An 18,194-nucleotide genomic window follows, 5' to 3' on the forward strand; every position below is an offset into this window, starting at 1 on the left:
CCCTTTTTCTCTGATCTTATCTCTTACAATTCTTCTTCACACCATTCATTCCTTAGAGTGTTTAAGGCCATCATTTATGTTCCTGTATACTTAATAATTTCAAAAAGTGTATATAAATGAAAGAAAAAAATAAAGTAAGCTCTTTGAATTTTGCCAATTACTAATATTTACTTATTACTACTTGGCTAATTATGAACATTTTCTAATTACTACTCTATCTAGATCAATAAGCATTTTCTAAACCGGTAGTACAAGACATTAGATATTAAAAAGCATATTCTCTAGAGTGTGGTATGGTCATATGATCTGGGTATGGTCAAAAGAGTTCAGAAACACTGAATTAAACGGAGTCAAACAGATTTCCTTATACTAGGACTTCTCAGATTACCAGATATGCTAATGTTAATTATGACTCTCTAAGAAGAGCATTTAAAATATGTTTCCCAATTTTTTGACCATGGAATTCTTTTATTTTATCATGTATATTAACATATCCCAGAAGAGAGTCCAGTGGAAAAGTGACTCAAGCCAAGAACAATGCCTTCAAGAAACCTGGGCTACATCCAGTCTCCATGGCGATTGCCTCAGGCACAATGAAAGTAAAAAGCAGAACACTATAGGAATTTATATTTACTGGAAACGAAAAAGGAACTAAAAGTAACATTGAGATACTTTTTAAATGGGCTCACAATATGCTAAAATGAGTCACTGAATTTATCATTTAGTGATTTCAAACTTTGAAAGGGTAGAGAACCTAAAGTAAATTAGGAGTTTCTTAGATTAAGTTAAATATAGCATTATATATTTCTCATAAATGGCAAATACAAAACTTATTGTATTATAGTTTTTAAAATAAAATATACTCTTCAGGATACAAAATTTATTCCATTTACTCTTTTCTGTAAAAAATTACACCAAAACTTAGAGGCATAAAACAAACATTTTTATTATGCTCACAGAGACTGTGGGTCAGGAATTCAGACAAAGCATAGCTTACTTCTTCTCCTTGATGTTTAGGGGGTGACTCAAATAGCTGGGAGCTAGAAGAGCTGGGGCTTAGGACCCACTTACCAAGACGGTTCTTCACAGCTGGACTTTGATGGGATGATCAGCCAAGCACGTACACACTCTGCCTCAACAGCATGAAGGCCTAAGGATAATCAGACTTCCCAGGTCACCATTCAGTGTTTCAGCAAACAAATCAGAAAACCCATGGCCTTTCATGACCTGGTCTCAGAAGTCACCAAGTATAACTTCTGTCATATTTTCCTGGTGTTAGAAACAGACCCTACATCTCCATGGGAGAATTTCAAATAATTTCTTTAAACTAGCACAGAAATACTTTAAAAGAGGTTCCTAACATTTTCTTCACCAAAAGAACTTCTGGATTTCATTGCTCAGATCCTTCTGAGATAAAGTCTAGTGGCCTGTTGGGATGTTTTTGGGCAACTCATAATAAACTCTCAAAGAAAACTAACAGTGCTTAGGCGTTGGAGCTTGACAGAAATTGAGTATGTTGGGCTGGGTGATTATGTTCATTTTTGCATAAGAGAGAAAATAAACAAATATAAAATATAAGATTTGGTTGAAAAATTAAGGATAGATTTCATAATTTGTATGAGATTTTTATCTAAATCTCCTCTATTGTTGACATTAATCAGACTGGTTACCACAATATATTAGTAAAAAGCACATATTGTACTGGATTAAAAATTCATATCTGGATCTAACAAATGAATCGTTCATGAGATATGAATGAATCAACTCTGCAGGTGGATATATGCATTTGGGTCTTAATTCCATACTAGTCTACTCATCTATTCATGCAGTACTTGTTGACAATCAAGTATTGAGCACTTCCTAGTTGCCTGAACTGTGCTGTGCTGAAAACACATGGATAAAATGGTATTGTTAGTTCCTGCCCTTAGACAACTCACTCTAGAGGAATATTCGTATATTCACTTACTCAACACTTTTTCAGGCAATTCCTACCACGGTAGAAGTTTAAAATTTAGATCTGTTAGTAAAGTATATGAGTTTTATGATAGGAGACAACCAAAGAAATGTCTCATAGAAGTATATTAATGAGCCACAAAATAAGTGGTGTAGATAGTAAGTAATTTAAGTTGACAATAGAGATCTCTATGTAAATGGTAAACTAAGAAGACTTCACAGAAGCATTTTAGATATTTTTCATTAAAAAGAAATAACTCACCAGTGACCAAATATTGGGCGTTATTTGTACCAATTTTATATTTTTAAAAGTGTGTGACAACTAAGAATTGTGCCACAACACAGAAAGTATAGAAAAATGTTAAATGCCTTTAATTTATCTAAACCAAATTATATTTAGTTCCCAGTCTCTACTGGCCAAATTTGGTGAAAATACCACATCAATCATTTTCTGTTTCACTACTACATTCTATTCCCCCATTCCCCCTACTTCCCATATCGCGTGTGCTCGCTCTTGCTCTCACTCTGTCTCTCTCCCTCTACCCGCCTTTTCTTACACACTCTATTTCCCTCTCCTCACCTGCCCCATTCTCCTTACTCACTTTATATTGTACCAGGACATCAGAATCTACAGTCTGGAAAAAAAGAAGGAAGTTGGGATGTTCTCAACCAGCAGTCACTCATGATCATTGGTAAAAGAACTCATTGTCCTTGTTACCATGGTTCATTGAGAAGTGGTCAATGCTGCTGCTGCCTCCATTCTACATTGTCAAAATTGTCTCTATAGTCTTTCACCTAGCCTGTCAATGTTGGGGCATATTACCTAACCCCTCAGGACACTTCCACATGAAAAGGCTAGTGTGAATTTTTCTCTAGGGTAAGGAGACCAGAATACAAAAACACAAAAGACTGACTGACCTTTCTGTCCAGAAAATGAGTAAATATTTTTTTGTTCCATTGTTGGTAAATCTATTCCAGAAAAAAAAGCCTAAAGAATAGGTAGTAAAATTGTTAATATATTGTCCTGCCTCAAGTGATAACGGCACTTTTTCTTTTATTTAAATGTTACCAACTTTCAGAAAAGAACTACCCTGTTAAAAAGTGGAGATTAAAGCACATGAATGTTGAATACTCATTAGCTGCACAAATATGAGAAAAAATATGTAAGTGGCCTTTGTAATAAAATGAAAAGTCATTTCTGTTTAGTTATGCATCTAAAATACCTAATATCAATCATTTTATTCTGTTATCATTTTTAAACTATTTAGTATTCACCATAATTTATCTAATCATAATAAATTCATTTGACATTTGCAGATTGTTGCATGAATATTGTCATCCAATTTTTATATGTTCCAAGATCAATCGCTTACCAATGCTGTAAATTTTTGTTTCCTAATTTGAAAATGTGAAACAATAGTTTTTAATAATGGACAATATGCACACTGCAGTAATTCTGGGTTTTGTTTGTTTTTAACCTTTTTGATGCAGGGACTTTTAACTTACACTATATAAGTATCAGAGATTTTCAATGTTATCAACATGTTACTTCAATATGCCTAAAATCTATACCATCAACTAAGGAATATTAACCATATCTTATATTTCCGTAGTCAACCTGCCTTTTCTATTTGTTTTATGAATGAAATATTTAGGCATAATTCTTGGCTAATTATATTAACAAATGATATTATTGGTATAAAAATAACATGGCATTTAAATATAATTTCCCATTTGAGAACTTCATTTTACAGGAAGTTAAAATCATTCCCATCAGGGATATAACAAAGTGTTTGCTCAAAACACAGAGCTACTAGGATTTAAAAAAAAAACTAGTTTCCAGATTCCATCTTTATGTCTACCTTCATCCCTCATCCTCACTTTATACTAGACTCTGTGCACATGTTAACGACATCTAGCAAAACATGCTGCACAGACTCACTGACTTGGGGAACATTATTGCTCACAAATTCTTTAGTGGTTTTAAAACCTGGTTGCATATTCGAATCACCTAGAGGGGTTTTAAAAAATACTGCTGCCTGGGTCATGCCCCAGAGATTCTAATTTAATTGGTATAGAGTGAGGCCTAAGCATCAGGATTTTTTAAAAACTCCCCAGGTGATTCTAATACGCAGCCCAAATTGAGAACCACTGTTCTAAACCACTTGTTTTGCAGATGAAACAATTAACCCTATCAGTGACACATACAAATTTGATGGTAGAACTAATGCTAAAAATAAAGTCTCTAGAATTCCAGTTCTTTTTTCACTAACATGGAGGTTTTAAAATGCATTTCCTGAAACCTGTAGTTCCTTGGAGGTACTGCAGAAGCTGTGCAGATGATAGGGATGAAAAATCAGAGCTCTGGATCTACCTCTTCCTCAAAAATAGCAGCAATGATTTCTATTTGTTTTTAATTATACTTTAAGTTTTAGGGTACATGTGCACAATGTGCAGGTTTGTTACATATGTATACATGTGCCATGTTGGTGTGCTGCACCCATTAACTCTTCATTTAACATTAGGTATATCTCACAATGCTATCCCCCCCACCTCCCCCCACCACACAAAAGGCCCCAGCGTGTGATGTTCCCCTTCCTGTGTCCATGTGTTCTCATTCTTCAATTCCCACCTATGAGTGAGAACATGCAGTGTTTGGTTTTTTGTCCTAGTGATAGTTTGCTGAGAATGATGGTTTCCAGCTTCATCCATGTCCCTACAAAGGACATGATCTCATCCTTTTTTATGGCTGCATAGTATTTCATGGTGTATATGTGCCATATTTTCTTAATCCAGTCTATCATTGATGGACATGTGGGTTGGTTCCAAGTCTTTGCTATTGTGAATAGTGCCGCAATAAACATACGTGTGCATGTGTCTTTATAGCAGCATGTTTTATAATCCTTTGGGTATATACCCAGTAATGGGCTGGGTCAAATGGTATTTCTAGTTCTAGATCCCTAAGGAATCGCATCATGCTACCTGACTTCAAACTATACTACAAGGCTACAGTAACCAAAATAGCATGGTACTGGTACCAAAACAGAGATTTAGACCAATGGAACAGAACAGAGCCCTCAGAAATAATGCCGCATATCTACAACTATCTGATCTTTGACAAACCTGACAAAAACAAGAAATAGGGAAAGGATTCCCTATTTAATAAATGGTGCTCGGAAAACTGGCTAGCCATATGTAGAAAGCTGAAACTGGATCCCTTCCTTACACCTTATACAAAAATTAATTCAAGATGGATTAAAGACTTAAATGTTAGATCTAAAACCATGAAACTCTAGAAGAAAACCTAGGCAATACCACTCAGGACATAGGCATGGGCAAGGACTTCATGACTAAAACACCAAAAGCAATGGCAACAAAAGCCAAAATTGACAAATGGGATCTAATTAAACTCAAGAGCTTCTGCACAGCAAAAGAAACCACTACCAGAGTGAACAGTCCACCTACAGAACAGGAGAAAATTTTTGCAATCTACTTATCTGACAAAGGGCTAATATCCAGAATCTATAATGAACTCAAACAAATTTACAAGAAAAAAATCAAACAACCCCATCGAAAAGGGGGCGAAGGATATGAACAGACACTCCTCAAAAGAAGACATTTATGCAGCCAAAAGACACATGAAAAAATGCTCATCATCACTGGCCATCAGAGAAATGCAAATCAAAACCACAATGAGATACCATCTCACACCAGTTAGAATGGCAATCATTAAAAAGTCAGGAAACAACAGGTGCTGGAGAGGATGTGGAGAAATAGGAACACTTTTACACTGTTGGTGGGACTGTAAACTAGATTTATATTTTTTACATGCCAGACTGCTTTGAAAAGTTTCTTATGAGAAAAAAAAGTAAAAAAAAAAAAAAAAAAAAGAATAAAATAGAAAAGAAGGAATATCTGACTAAAGTTAAAAAAAAGTTTCAAATTCTTGTAAATAAACCATTTATATAGTAATCTTTTTCTCAAAAAGGAAGGAAAAGAGACAAAGAAAAAAAAAAAACATTGTGACCTTCTAAGGATAATCTTGGACCAATGGGTAAACTCATAGATGCTAAAATCTAAATCTGGGGATTTGATCAGTTTAAATCTAAACGAATAAAAAGTCCTTAAAACCAGTAAGTAACTACTTTTAACATCCCAATATGTATTTTGCAGCTCTTAAGGAAGGCTGCATCCTTCCATGGTGTGAAGTAGATTGAGAATGCCCCTGAGGAACCTAGTTTTGTGAAGGTAAAGAAGCTTTTCAGTAAACTAACAAGAAAGGACTACTGGGCAGAGTCAGGAGAGGAAGCCAGAAAATATTGTAGAAACAAGGACAAGAAAGTTGAATACAGAATGCTAAGACTGAGAATGCTGGTTCCTGGTAGAAGCTAGACTAACGCTTCCTTTACATGCTAAATTAAAAGGGCATATAACCTGAGAAGAAGAGAAAGCATAGAACACTGGCTTCATTGTCATAATCCCTGTCTGGTCAACATTGATCCATGTATCACTGGACCAGGCGGGGGGAATGAAATTATTAAGTCACAGTGCTGAACACGACTATTCATTAGTGATGACATCAGCTAAGACTCGATCAGTATTTATCAAAATCTTGCAAGTTGCTACTTAACATTTTGTGTCAACAGTTTTATTTATTCATATTTATCTATCTTAGATCTCCTACCATATGCCAAAAAAATTTATCATTCTGTAAATATTATCTTTAATCCTCACAAGACACTATAATTGTTATCTTCTTTCTACTCACAGGGAAACTTGAGCCCAAAAAGGTTAATTTGTCCAAGGTCACATAGCTTTAATCTGTTTGTATGTTCTTTCCTCTACTATACCATCCTGTTTTGTTTTCTCCATAAGACCCCTGAATCAAGTGGAAGTGCCCCCATGCTTCTGAAATGTGTAGACCAGCAGTATTAAACATATATGAAGCTACTTTATGTCTATTAATGGGATTTCATTTTCCTTTGTATCCAGAGACCCAAAGGAAACTACCATTTTACCATGAGGTAAGAATTAAAGTTAGGAAAAAACATAATTACAAAAAGCATTTTATGACATAGGAAGGCATTTATTCCTGAATGAGTCTTTATAAAATTCTATCAAATTTTATGATCTTTAAGTATTGCAAAGACTCAAGAAGTCCTTTTCCATCTAGCTATGTAATAATCTTCTGCATATCTACCTCCTAGCAGATAATTAAATGTACTTTTTCAATCCACTTTTTTCCTCATGCAGAATATCTAATAAAATCCAACACTATAGTTATCACTCAAAGTTTTTAAATGCTAAGTCCTTTCTTGTTAAAAATTTTTTAAGTATAACGTACAGGTCTTTTTTTTCCCTCCTGTTTACCAAAGATTCAAGTCTTAACTAATCTCTAAAATAAACCTATCATTGTATAAATCTAACCTGTGCAACACTAAACTTTTGCTGGATTATATTGTATGTTAAACTATGTTTGTGGGCATTTTTTTGATAGTTGGTGTTGATTTACAATACAATAAATATTCAGATACCCAGGGTGACTTTGCTTCCAATTCTCTTTTCCTTAATATTTAAATCATGTTCTGCCCATCTTTGCTTCCTGAAATAAAAATAGCCAATAGTTATTGAGCACTTAACATATCCTAGGCATCTAACTCACTTTAAATGTTCCTCACAGAACATCTATCAAGAACATAACAATAGTATACCTTTGTTACATATAAGGAACCTGGGTTTAAGTAATGTATCCAAGATCAAACAGTTCACAAGAATAGAGCACTGATTCAAACCCAGGTAGTCTAACTCTAGTGCCCTTTCATGGCTTAGCTATTTTTCAATGTACAATTTTCACTTCCTTTAGCCCCTTCTCTTAATCTACCTTACATTTTTGTTATACCTCAAAGCTTGTATAACATTGTCAACCAGAGGACAAAGTCTCTTATTCTTTTTATTATGTTACTGTCTCCTAAGATAGGACTTCACACAAAACAGGGGCCCAATAAATTGCACTAGTTAGATTATTTGTTCATTCATGAATATTTATTAAACATGTTGTAGTAATTTCTTAAAATTATATCCTATCTTGGCATTCATTCTGGATCTAGGTTTAACTTGCTCATACCAGAAACAGGGTTTATTCGCCCTTGACACAGTTTCTAGTTCTCTGTCTCCTCCCATCTTCTCAATATGGTTTATCTGGATATCTGCCTTATCCGACCATCTCCTGGTGACCATCACCCTATACTATATACAGATACAAAATACTTAGCTTCCCCTACTGAGCCCCACAACCTGCATAAACTGCGCAGATATGCTTCAGTGATCACCGTCAGTCACAGCATAGTTCCATGAAACTTGTACCTGCTTACCCTAACCTCACCAACTAATTAGCACTCCCCACAGGAAACCTAGTTAGGTAATGTCCTAGACCCCAGTAAATGCCTCAGCCTGTAGATTCATCTCTCTCTGGCTCCCAACCTGCTGGTTGAGCTTATTTCTTCAGGAACATTCCCATTACCTTCATCAGTACCCCTTTTCTCTCATGGATCTGCGAGTAATAAACCACTTGTGTTATTAATATTTCATGTGTTTTTATTGTGTTGCCTCCTCTGTGTCTCCTCAGACCAACACACCCAGACCTAACTTGCCTCCTAGTCAAGGCTCTCCTAGATAGTGGCTGTTTTGGCAGAAATAAACTAGACACAGCTCAGACAAGAACCACAAGGACATTTGCCAGTTTACCCCCATAAATTGTTTTATTTTCCCTCATAAACAAGTTTACTATGAGAGGGGCGTGGGGTCATGGGTTGGACACTTAGGCATTAGGCTGTTTGCTAAGATAAAGGAGAATCCCATGAAAGACACATTGTAAAAACCCACAACCACAGTCCCTGGAGCCTTGTAAGGGTAGGGCTAGAGCTTATAGCCACTCTGTAGAGAGAGACCTCAAGATCAAACTGGGGAGTAATATGATATATGTCTATGTGCAGTCACCATGATATATGATAGCGATACAATGGTGAGCAATATAGAAATGGCCCTTTCTTACCCTCCTAAATGAATATTTTTATTTTATGACATTATATATAGATCTAGACATAGATGTAGATAGATATCTATATAGACATAGATATAGACAGATGACTATATCTATAGATGCATATTAATATATATATAATCTAGGTAGTCTACTGGTTTAGTTGGGGCACTTTTAGTAGTATGTGAAAGAAACTCAAGCAAAACTAGCTGAAATTATGATGTAACTTAATGAATTACTTTTCTGAGAAATCCGATAGGTGACTAACTTCAGACACAACTAGATACAGGGCTTCAAAAATGCCATCAAGAAATTTTCTTTCTATCTCTCCCTTTTGGAGCTGTTTTCCTCATTCTGTTTGTTTGTTTGTTTGTTTTGTTTTGTTTCAATAGTTTTTGGGGAACAGGTGGTTTTTGGCTACATGGATACATTCTTTAGTAGTGATTTCTGAGATTTTGGTAGACCCATCACCTGAGCAGTGTATACTGTACCCATTACGTAGTCTTTTATCCCTCACCTGCCTCCCACACTTCCCCCTGTTTTGTCCTTAGAAAGGGGATCACTGGGTGATGGTAGCAAGAACTTCCAGCAGCTCCCCAACTGACATGATCCCTACCACAACTCTAGAGGGGTTCGGGGGTATGACAGGGAAAGTAATTTTCTCTCGAAATTTCAGGCATCATGGTAACTCTAATAGGCCATGCCTGGATCATACATTTCTCTATAAAACAATCAAAATGGCCAAACTAATTGGCCATACCTTGGTAACGTGCTTATCACCCATCCCTGTGGTGGCGGGGAGGGGCAGTTCCTAGAACACTGGAGACAGGAAAGCTTACATACCTATTACTGTCAAGAATACAAAAGTGTTAATTACTCCACAGATTTACTAAGCAAGAAACAGTTCTCCATCCATATCCTTCAAGGAGAGTATTCATTATACAATGATAATTGCCAACAAAAATGTTTGTTTTTTAAATATATTCCCTCCTACCTCAAAAGTAAAAGTTTGGATTTTATTGCATTGGTAACTCTAATAAGCTCACCCATATTAACCCATTAGCTAAAAAAGAGACTATCCCATCAGAAATAGCAACAGACTAGTAGCTAGCCTCTAAACTTATCTATTTATTAAAATTGCTGCATTTGAAAAATATTTTATATCAATCCAAATTTGAATAAAACATTTTATTGTTTTTCCTAGATTCTTTGAATTATACTCTCCTCAAACCATACTACAGTTATAGAAAACCCTTCCTGAACTCAGTTTATACAACCTTAATTTATTATACAAATGAAGGAGTAGCATTGCTGATTCCAAAATTTCTTTATAACGACTGTCACATGACCAAAAAAAAAAGAAGAATTCAAAGACTGATTCACATATTAAAATGCTGAAAAGTAAAGTTGTACAAAATACAACTATAATGTGTATAGACTAAAGTTAACAGGAAGGTCAGGGAATGGGAAGCAAACAGAAGGAACTGAATTACTCATTAACTTTTTTCACTTTAAGGGACTAAATGTATAAGCAGTAAAAAATAACCATCCAGCTGATTATAGAAACACGAGGAGCAATCAAAGTTTAAAAAAAACAGTGATAAGTCAAGGTAGCTAAAGGGAATAACTTGAAAACCAATATGAAATAAAAATAAAGAAAGTAGCTGACAAGCTGGAAATGATGAGTAGGGAATCCTAAGGGAACAATGAAGAAAAATGGGGTTTCACAAAATGTAGGGACAGATTTTCTGCTACAGTCAACAAGCTCCAGAAACATTGACCTAACATTGATCCTAGTGGTTAAAATCAGAATTAAAAGCATCTAGTATCACGTTAGAGTACAGTAGATAAGCTCAACCCATGAGAAGAAAATTCCTCAAGTATTATTAGTAAAAATTTTTTAAATACTAAACTATATATGCATATTGTATGAACTTGGCTAATTATAGATGCAATAAACAGGGCAGTACATGTCACCAAAATAAACAGAAAATGAAACAAAAAAAAAACATAATTAATAGGAACCTCTTCTCCTTTAAGGGTTGGGATTATCGCCTCAGACAGGAAGGCCTACGTAAGATGAAAAACTCATGTACAAGAAAAAAACGTTTACTAAAATTCCAGTAAAATAAAGTATAATTCAGATCAGGCTTTTATTTTACAAATCAACCTAGTATTTTTTTTTAAGTGTGGCAGAAATAATTCTATATGTTCATCAGAGGGTATTTCATTTCACTTCTCTTGCAGTTAAGTGGGGACGCATGAATGAGTTCTGGACAGTGAAATGTAAGAGGATATGATAAATGATACTTTCAGGCTCGGTCCAGTAATTTCCTGGGCTACCCTTCAAGTATTTTTGTGCCTTTGTTCAGGCACCCTGAATGACTCATGAAACAAAGCCTTTCTGTGAACTCACAGCAAACTATAAATATTAAATGTTTATTTTATTAAACCAATGATATCAGCCTACTCTGGCTAACACACAAACATGGGCCCAGAATTTATTGAAGAAAATGGAATTGTTCTACATAAGAAACCCAGATAATTTTTGAAGAACTAAACAGAAACAGAAGGAAGAGTCCTGCAGTAAAATTGAAGTCCAGGGACTGATGAGGTGAACCAATCAGTGAGAAGTTAACATTGTTTGAAATGGCAAAGGGGCATTTAACAAAAAGGATATCTAACATAAATTTGAGTTGTATGCTCTGCTGTGTTGCATTGCATGTTAATCCCTCTCTTGGGTATCAGATAATCTTCAGTAAAGTATATCCAGTGGAAAGACTTTTAAAAATATTAACTTGGGAGTGAAGGAATCTAATCAGGGTGATGTCTAACAGGCAATATAAGGAAATAAAGGAGCAGTGTGCACAGGAGGTGAAATGTATAATAAAGATTAAGAATTTAGTAACAGCAGGAATCTACCACCTGGGGAAATGAAGAAAAATCTTACTTTTCACTTAGTTCATTATATTATAATTGTACATTTAGAAGTCTTTAATATATTTTAGATGTGATATACTCTTTATTTCTATCCCCTAATCCTTAAACAATACTTGGCTTATAGTAGGAAATCAATACATGTTTGATGAATGAATGAAAGATTTATTTCAATAGACAATGTTTAAGGAGATATCTGTATGATAATACGTTTGTCCTGATAATGGTGACATTAAATTAACAAAAACATCTCTGCTGGGCAATCCAAATGTAGATAATCTTTAAAACAAGGTATATCATGTCCATATAAAATTATATTCATTACTCTTCTTAATCATCTTAGCTTCTACCAGTTCTTAATATATAATTATTCCTGGAATATTCCTACATGACATTTAAAATATTGATTATAATGGTTAAATTATTTTGACATAATTTGAAATTACCTTCCAAGTAAAGACAAATGATTAAAAATGAACATCAACTTTCACTACTTTCCTAAACCCCATTAAAATGACAATAAAGGGACTTTTAAGATATAAACCCAGAGGACTTGGGGAGAATAGGAAAGGAGACAATAGAAACAAAGTGTTAGAAGCTAAAAAGCAGACGGCTCAGAAAGAACTGAGAAAACTGAGTGCTAAGCAAGTGTTGGAGGGCAAAATCAATAATCAACCTGATTCACCCTGGAACATTACCAATCAAGTGTTGGGGGCATCAAGAATCTATAGAAACTGAAGTGAAGAGATAGTGACTAAAGTAAGAAAACCTGGTTTAATATCTGTTTAAAAGAGAGAACAGTCTTGCTGAATTGAGAAAGTTAACTATCTCTACCCACATATCATGGCAAACACTGATACATTATCTGGAAATGGCAATTCAAAGGGCTCTCTGGACAGGAAGATGCAATTCCACTTGATGAGAAAGCAGGGCAGTTAAGTGAAAAATGAACACTGTATTCCAGGATCCTTCAGTCCATTTTCATCACTCAGCTCCCAAAATATTGGGATACAGGCTTTTAGTCTCCATGCTGGAGGTTGGAAGAGTCTTCTCTGGAAAATATGAATAGATTAAAAAATACTAGTAAGGCCTCCAGTTTCTTATCTGGCATGTCAGGAACATAGAAGTCAGCATTCTATCCTAACAAGAAAAAAAATTCAGAACAAATGGAAAAATCAACAATTCTTCTTAGGTGTGTTAGAAAAGTGAAGTCACAGGTCACACCATTGCCCCCAAAATTGGAGAGACAAGTTGATGAATACAGAGAATCACAACTTACCAGAGCAGAAACCCACCTTCACAGGAACGAGTACCAATGCAGGAAAAGCTGGACTGTAGTTCACAAATTGCTGGAGGCTCAGAATAGACAAGTATGAGAGATGAAAACTCCAGGTGGACCCATTTATAGGACAACCCTAACATTTTTGTGAGTCCTACCTCCAAGACCTCTACCAGGTTCTCACAATGAAGATCAGAGAAAAATCTACTTTGGCTTCCTGCAAGAGCAGGAGGAAAGAAGTCATTTTGAAATGCACCATAGCAACCTGTTCTTGTTAACAAAGCCTGCCTTCAAAAAAAAAATTTTACCAGAGCCCAACCTATTGGGTTTTTATCAGAGCCTGATTCACCTGAAAGAAGAAAAATATTCAACTGCAGCTGTTCTAGCTTTTCCTGTGGAGGCAGAGAATTACCCCACTCCAGTCCCCTATAGCCATTCTGTACCATCTAATGAGGTGAAAAAAGAACAAACTGAGAAGCATTTGTGAAGTTCACAGCCTGTTAGCACAGACTCCATAAAAATCTGAAACCTAATCATAAGACTGCAGAGCAATTCCCCTACCTCACACTTTACTACCACATCACTAAAGGCCTACTGACTGCAGTTCCTTTTATCCAGTACATCATGTCCACCTTTCAAGGAAAAGTTACAAGGCATACTAAAATGCAAAAACACAGTTTGAAGAGACAGAGCAACATAAGAACCAGACACAAATACAGCAGCGATGTTGGAATTATCAAATCATGGACTTAAAAGAAGTATGATTAACATGCAAAGAAATCTAGTAGAAGAAGTAGACAACATACAAAATCTAATAGATAATGTAAATAGAGAGATGAGAATTATAAAAAAGAATATTAAAAATGCTAGAGTGTACAAAAAAACCATTATAACAGAAATGAAAAATACCTTTGATGGGCTTATTAGTAGAAGACATAACTGAGGAAAGAGTATCTGAGTTTCACTTGGAAATACATAGATAGAAACTTCCAAAACTATGAAACAAAGAGAAAAGTCTTAAAAGAAATGGAACAGACTATCGAAGAACTGTGCAACAACTACAAAAGATATAACTTACATGTTATGGGAATGCCAGAATGATAAGAAACAGTGAAGGTAATAGAAGCAATATTTGAAGCACTAATAAATGAGCATTTCCCCCAATATGGCATCAAACTGTAAACCACAGATCCAAGAACTTGAGAGAAAAAAAAACTAAGCAAGATAAATAACAACAAAAAACTACATCCACTCATATCATATTCAAACTTTGGAAACTCAAACATGAATAAAAATATTAAAAGAATCCTGAAGAAATAAATAACTTACCCATAGAGTAACAAAGATAAGAATTACACCCAACTTCTTCTTTGAAAACATGCAAGCTAGAGGAGAGTGGAATGAAATGTTTAAATTGTTGAGAGAAAAAAGCAACAAACTTAGAATTCTGTATTCTCAAAAAAAATTCTTCAAATGTAAAAAAGAAATAAAGACTTTTTCAGAAAAGTAAAAATTGGGGAATCCAGAGTGACATCAACAGAATAGCAGAGTAGGAGTCTCTATCTTCTTCCCCCTTTAAAAACATCAATATTGATAACAATCCACAGATGGTAGTATCTTTGTGGGAGCCTAAACATCTAGAGAGATATCCCAGCAACCTGTTAAAGCAAATTTTCAAGAATGAATACATTTAATAGAGTAAGAAGAATAGTTTCAGTTTGCTTGCATTACTCCTTCCCCCAGGCATCACAGCTCAGTGCCAAGAGAGAACTTGTATTAATCCATTTTCACACTGCTGATGAAGACATACCTGAGACTGGGCAATTTATAAAAGTAAGAGGTTTAATTGGACTTATAGTTCCAGCTGGCTGGGAAAGCCGCACAATCATGGCAGAATGCAAGGAGAAGCAAATCACATCTTACATGGATGGCAGCAGGCAGAGAGAAAACTTGTTTTTCTTATTTTTAAAGCCATCAGATCTCATGAGACTCATTCACTATCACAAGACCAGCACAGAAAATACTTGCCCCCATAATTCAATCACCTCCCACCAGGTTTCTCCCCCTGACATGTGGGAATTGTGGGAGTTATAATTCAAGAAGAAATTTGGGTGGGACAAAACCAAACCATATCATTGTGCCCCTGGCCCCTCCAGAATATCATGTCCTCACATTTCAAAACCAATCATGCCTTCCCAACAGTCCCCCAAAGTCTTAACTCATTTCACTGTTAACTCAAAAGTCCACAGTCCACAGTCCAAAATCTCATCCGAGACAAGTCAAGTCCCTTCTGCCTATGAGGCTATAAAATCAAAAGCAAGTTAGTTACTTCCTAGATACAATGGGGATACAGGCATTGGGTCAATACAGCCATTCCAAATGGGAGAAATTGGCCAAAACGAAGAGGCTGCAGGCCCCATGCAAGTCTGAAATCCAATGGGCAATCAAATATTAGAGCTTCAAAGCAATCTCCTTTTACTCTGTGTCTCACATCCAGGTCACACTGATGCAAGAGGTAGGTTCCCATGGTCTTGGACAGCTCTGTCCCTGTGGCTTTGCAGGGTATAGTTCCTCTCCTGGCTGCTCTCATGGGCTGGCATTGAGTATCTGCACCTTTTCCAGTGCAAGCTGCCAGTGGATCTACCATTCTGAGGTCCTGAGGATGGTGGCCCTCTTCACATCTCCACTAGGTAGTGACCCAAGGGGGCACTCTGTGTGGGGGCTCCCACCCCACATTTCCGTTCTGTACCGCCCTAGCAGAGGTTTTCCATGAGAGCCCCACTCCTGTAGCAAACTTCTACCTGGACATCCAGGTGTTTCCATACATCCTCTGAAATCTAGGTGGAGGTTCCCAAACCTCAATTCTTACTTCTGTGCACCTGCAGGCTCAACACCATGTGGAAGCTGCCAAGGCCTGGGGTTGCACCCTCTGAAGCCACAGCTTGAGCTGTATCTTGGCCCCTTTTAGTCACAGCTGGAGTGGCTAGGACAAAGGGCACAAAGTCCCTAGACTGCACACAGCATGAGGATCCTGAGCCTGGCCCATGAAACTATTTTTTCCTCTTAGGCCTCTGGGACTGTGATGGGTGGGACTGCTGTGAAGATTTCTAACAGGCTCTGGAGACATTTTCCCCATTGTCTTGTGGATTAACATTACTCGTCATTTATGCAAATTTCCACAGCTGGCTTGAATTTCTCCTCAGAAAATGGGATTTTCTTTTCTACTGGATTGTCAGGCTGCAAATTTTCTGAATATTTATGCTCTGCTTCCCTTATAAAACTGAATGCTTTTAACAGCACCCAAGTCACCTCTTGAATGCTTTGCTGCTTAGAAATTTCTTCCATCAGATACCCTAAATCATCTCTCAAGTTCAAAGTTCCACAAATCTTTAGGGCAGGAGCAAAGTGACACCAGTCTCTTTGCTAAAACATAACAAGAATCACCTTGCTCCAGTTCCCAACAAGTTTCTCATCTCCATCTGAGACCACCTCAGCCTGGATTTCATTGTCCATATCATTATCAGTGTTTCATTCAAAGCCATTCAACAAGTCTCTAGGGAGTTCCAAACTTCCCCACATTTTCCTGCCTTCTTCTTATCCCTCCAAACTGTTCCAGTCTCTGCCTGTTACCCAGTTCCAAAGTCACTTCCACATTTTCGGGTATCTTTTCAGCAGCACCCCACTCTGACAGTACCAAATTACTGTATTAATCTGTTTTCATGCTGCTGATAAAGACATACCTGAGACTGAGCAATTTACAAAAGAAAGAGGTTTAACTGGACTTATAGTTTTACATGGCTCAGGAAGCCTCACATTCATGGTAGAAGGCAAGGAGGAGCTATTCACATCTTACATGGAAGGCAGCAGGCAAAGAGAGCTTGTGAAGGCAAACTCTTGTTTTTAAAGCCATCAGATCTCATGAGACTCATTCACTCACAAGAACAGTGCAGGAAAGACCTGCCCTCATAACTCAATCACCCCCTACCGGGTTCCTCCCACAACATGTGGGAATTGTGGGAGTTACAATTCAAGATGAGATTTGGGTGGGGACACAGGCAAATCATATCAGAATTCGTTGGCCCATTTTTCCCACAGAAGAAAGTGAGAGCATGGTGAGGACTCACTTGCCTTCCTCAACCATGAGGAACAGTACCCAAAAGGTCCACTTCTTGCTTGACCCACTCTGAAGACTGAGGAGATCATAATGACTGAATACTCTGGGACAGTTAGTAGCAGGAAAAGGGACAAAGACTCAAAACAATCAGGGTGTGGATCTTAACAAAGGCCTGAGTTTTTTATTAGCTAATTGTGGACTCTACCAAGACACTTGCCCACAGTCCTCATAGAACACATCACCTGAGGTCTCCCCCAGCAAGCCTAAGTATATCTCCAGTTGCAGTCACATCCTCCCCTTCTCTCCCATAGTCAACACATTGTGTATGTTTTCATGGACAGCATGTGAAACAGTGCACGTCATGCTTGAGCACACACAGACAGATGACTCAATTCTGCTGGATTGGTATAAGTGCTTAACCTTCAACACTTGGGATTGCACTATGGAAAATAAATGAGAGCCTCTCGGCACCTGGCCTAGCTTTGTGGGATCAAGAAAAGGTGCAGAATCGTAAGACTTCCTCCAAAAGAGGGAACAAAAAGAGTGAAATGGGTTCATCTATGGCAAATGTCCAAGAGACAAAAAAGAAAATAGGAAATATAAGAGATAAAAAAGAAAACTGTCTTTAACAACTATTGCTGCAATAATTTCTTTATGAATGCAAACTATAAAATGATGTAAATTATGGTATCAATAACATAAAACATGAAAGGCAGGAGAAGTAAAAGGGTAGAGCTTTTGTATTTCATTACAGTTAAATTGTGACTAGCTTATAATAAACTGTTAAAATTACAAAATGTCTTATGTAAACCTTATAATAAAAACAAAAATACTCTAGTGGATACGTAAAACAGGAATAAAACCATGCTAAT

This window comes from Pongo pygmaeus, chromosome 13, assembly GCF_028885625.2.
Source record: "Pongo pygmaeus isolate AG05252 chromosome 13, NHGRI_mPonPyg2-v2.0_pri, whole genome shotgun sequence".
Taxonomy (NCBI): domain Eukaryota; kingdom Metazoa; phylum Chordata; class Mammalia; order Primates; family Hominidae; genus Pongo; species Pongo pygmaeus.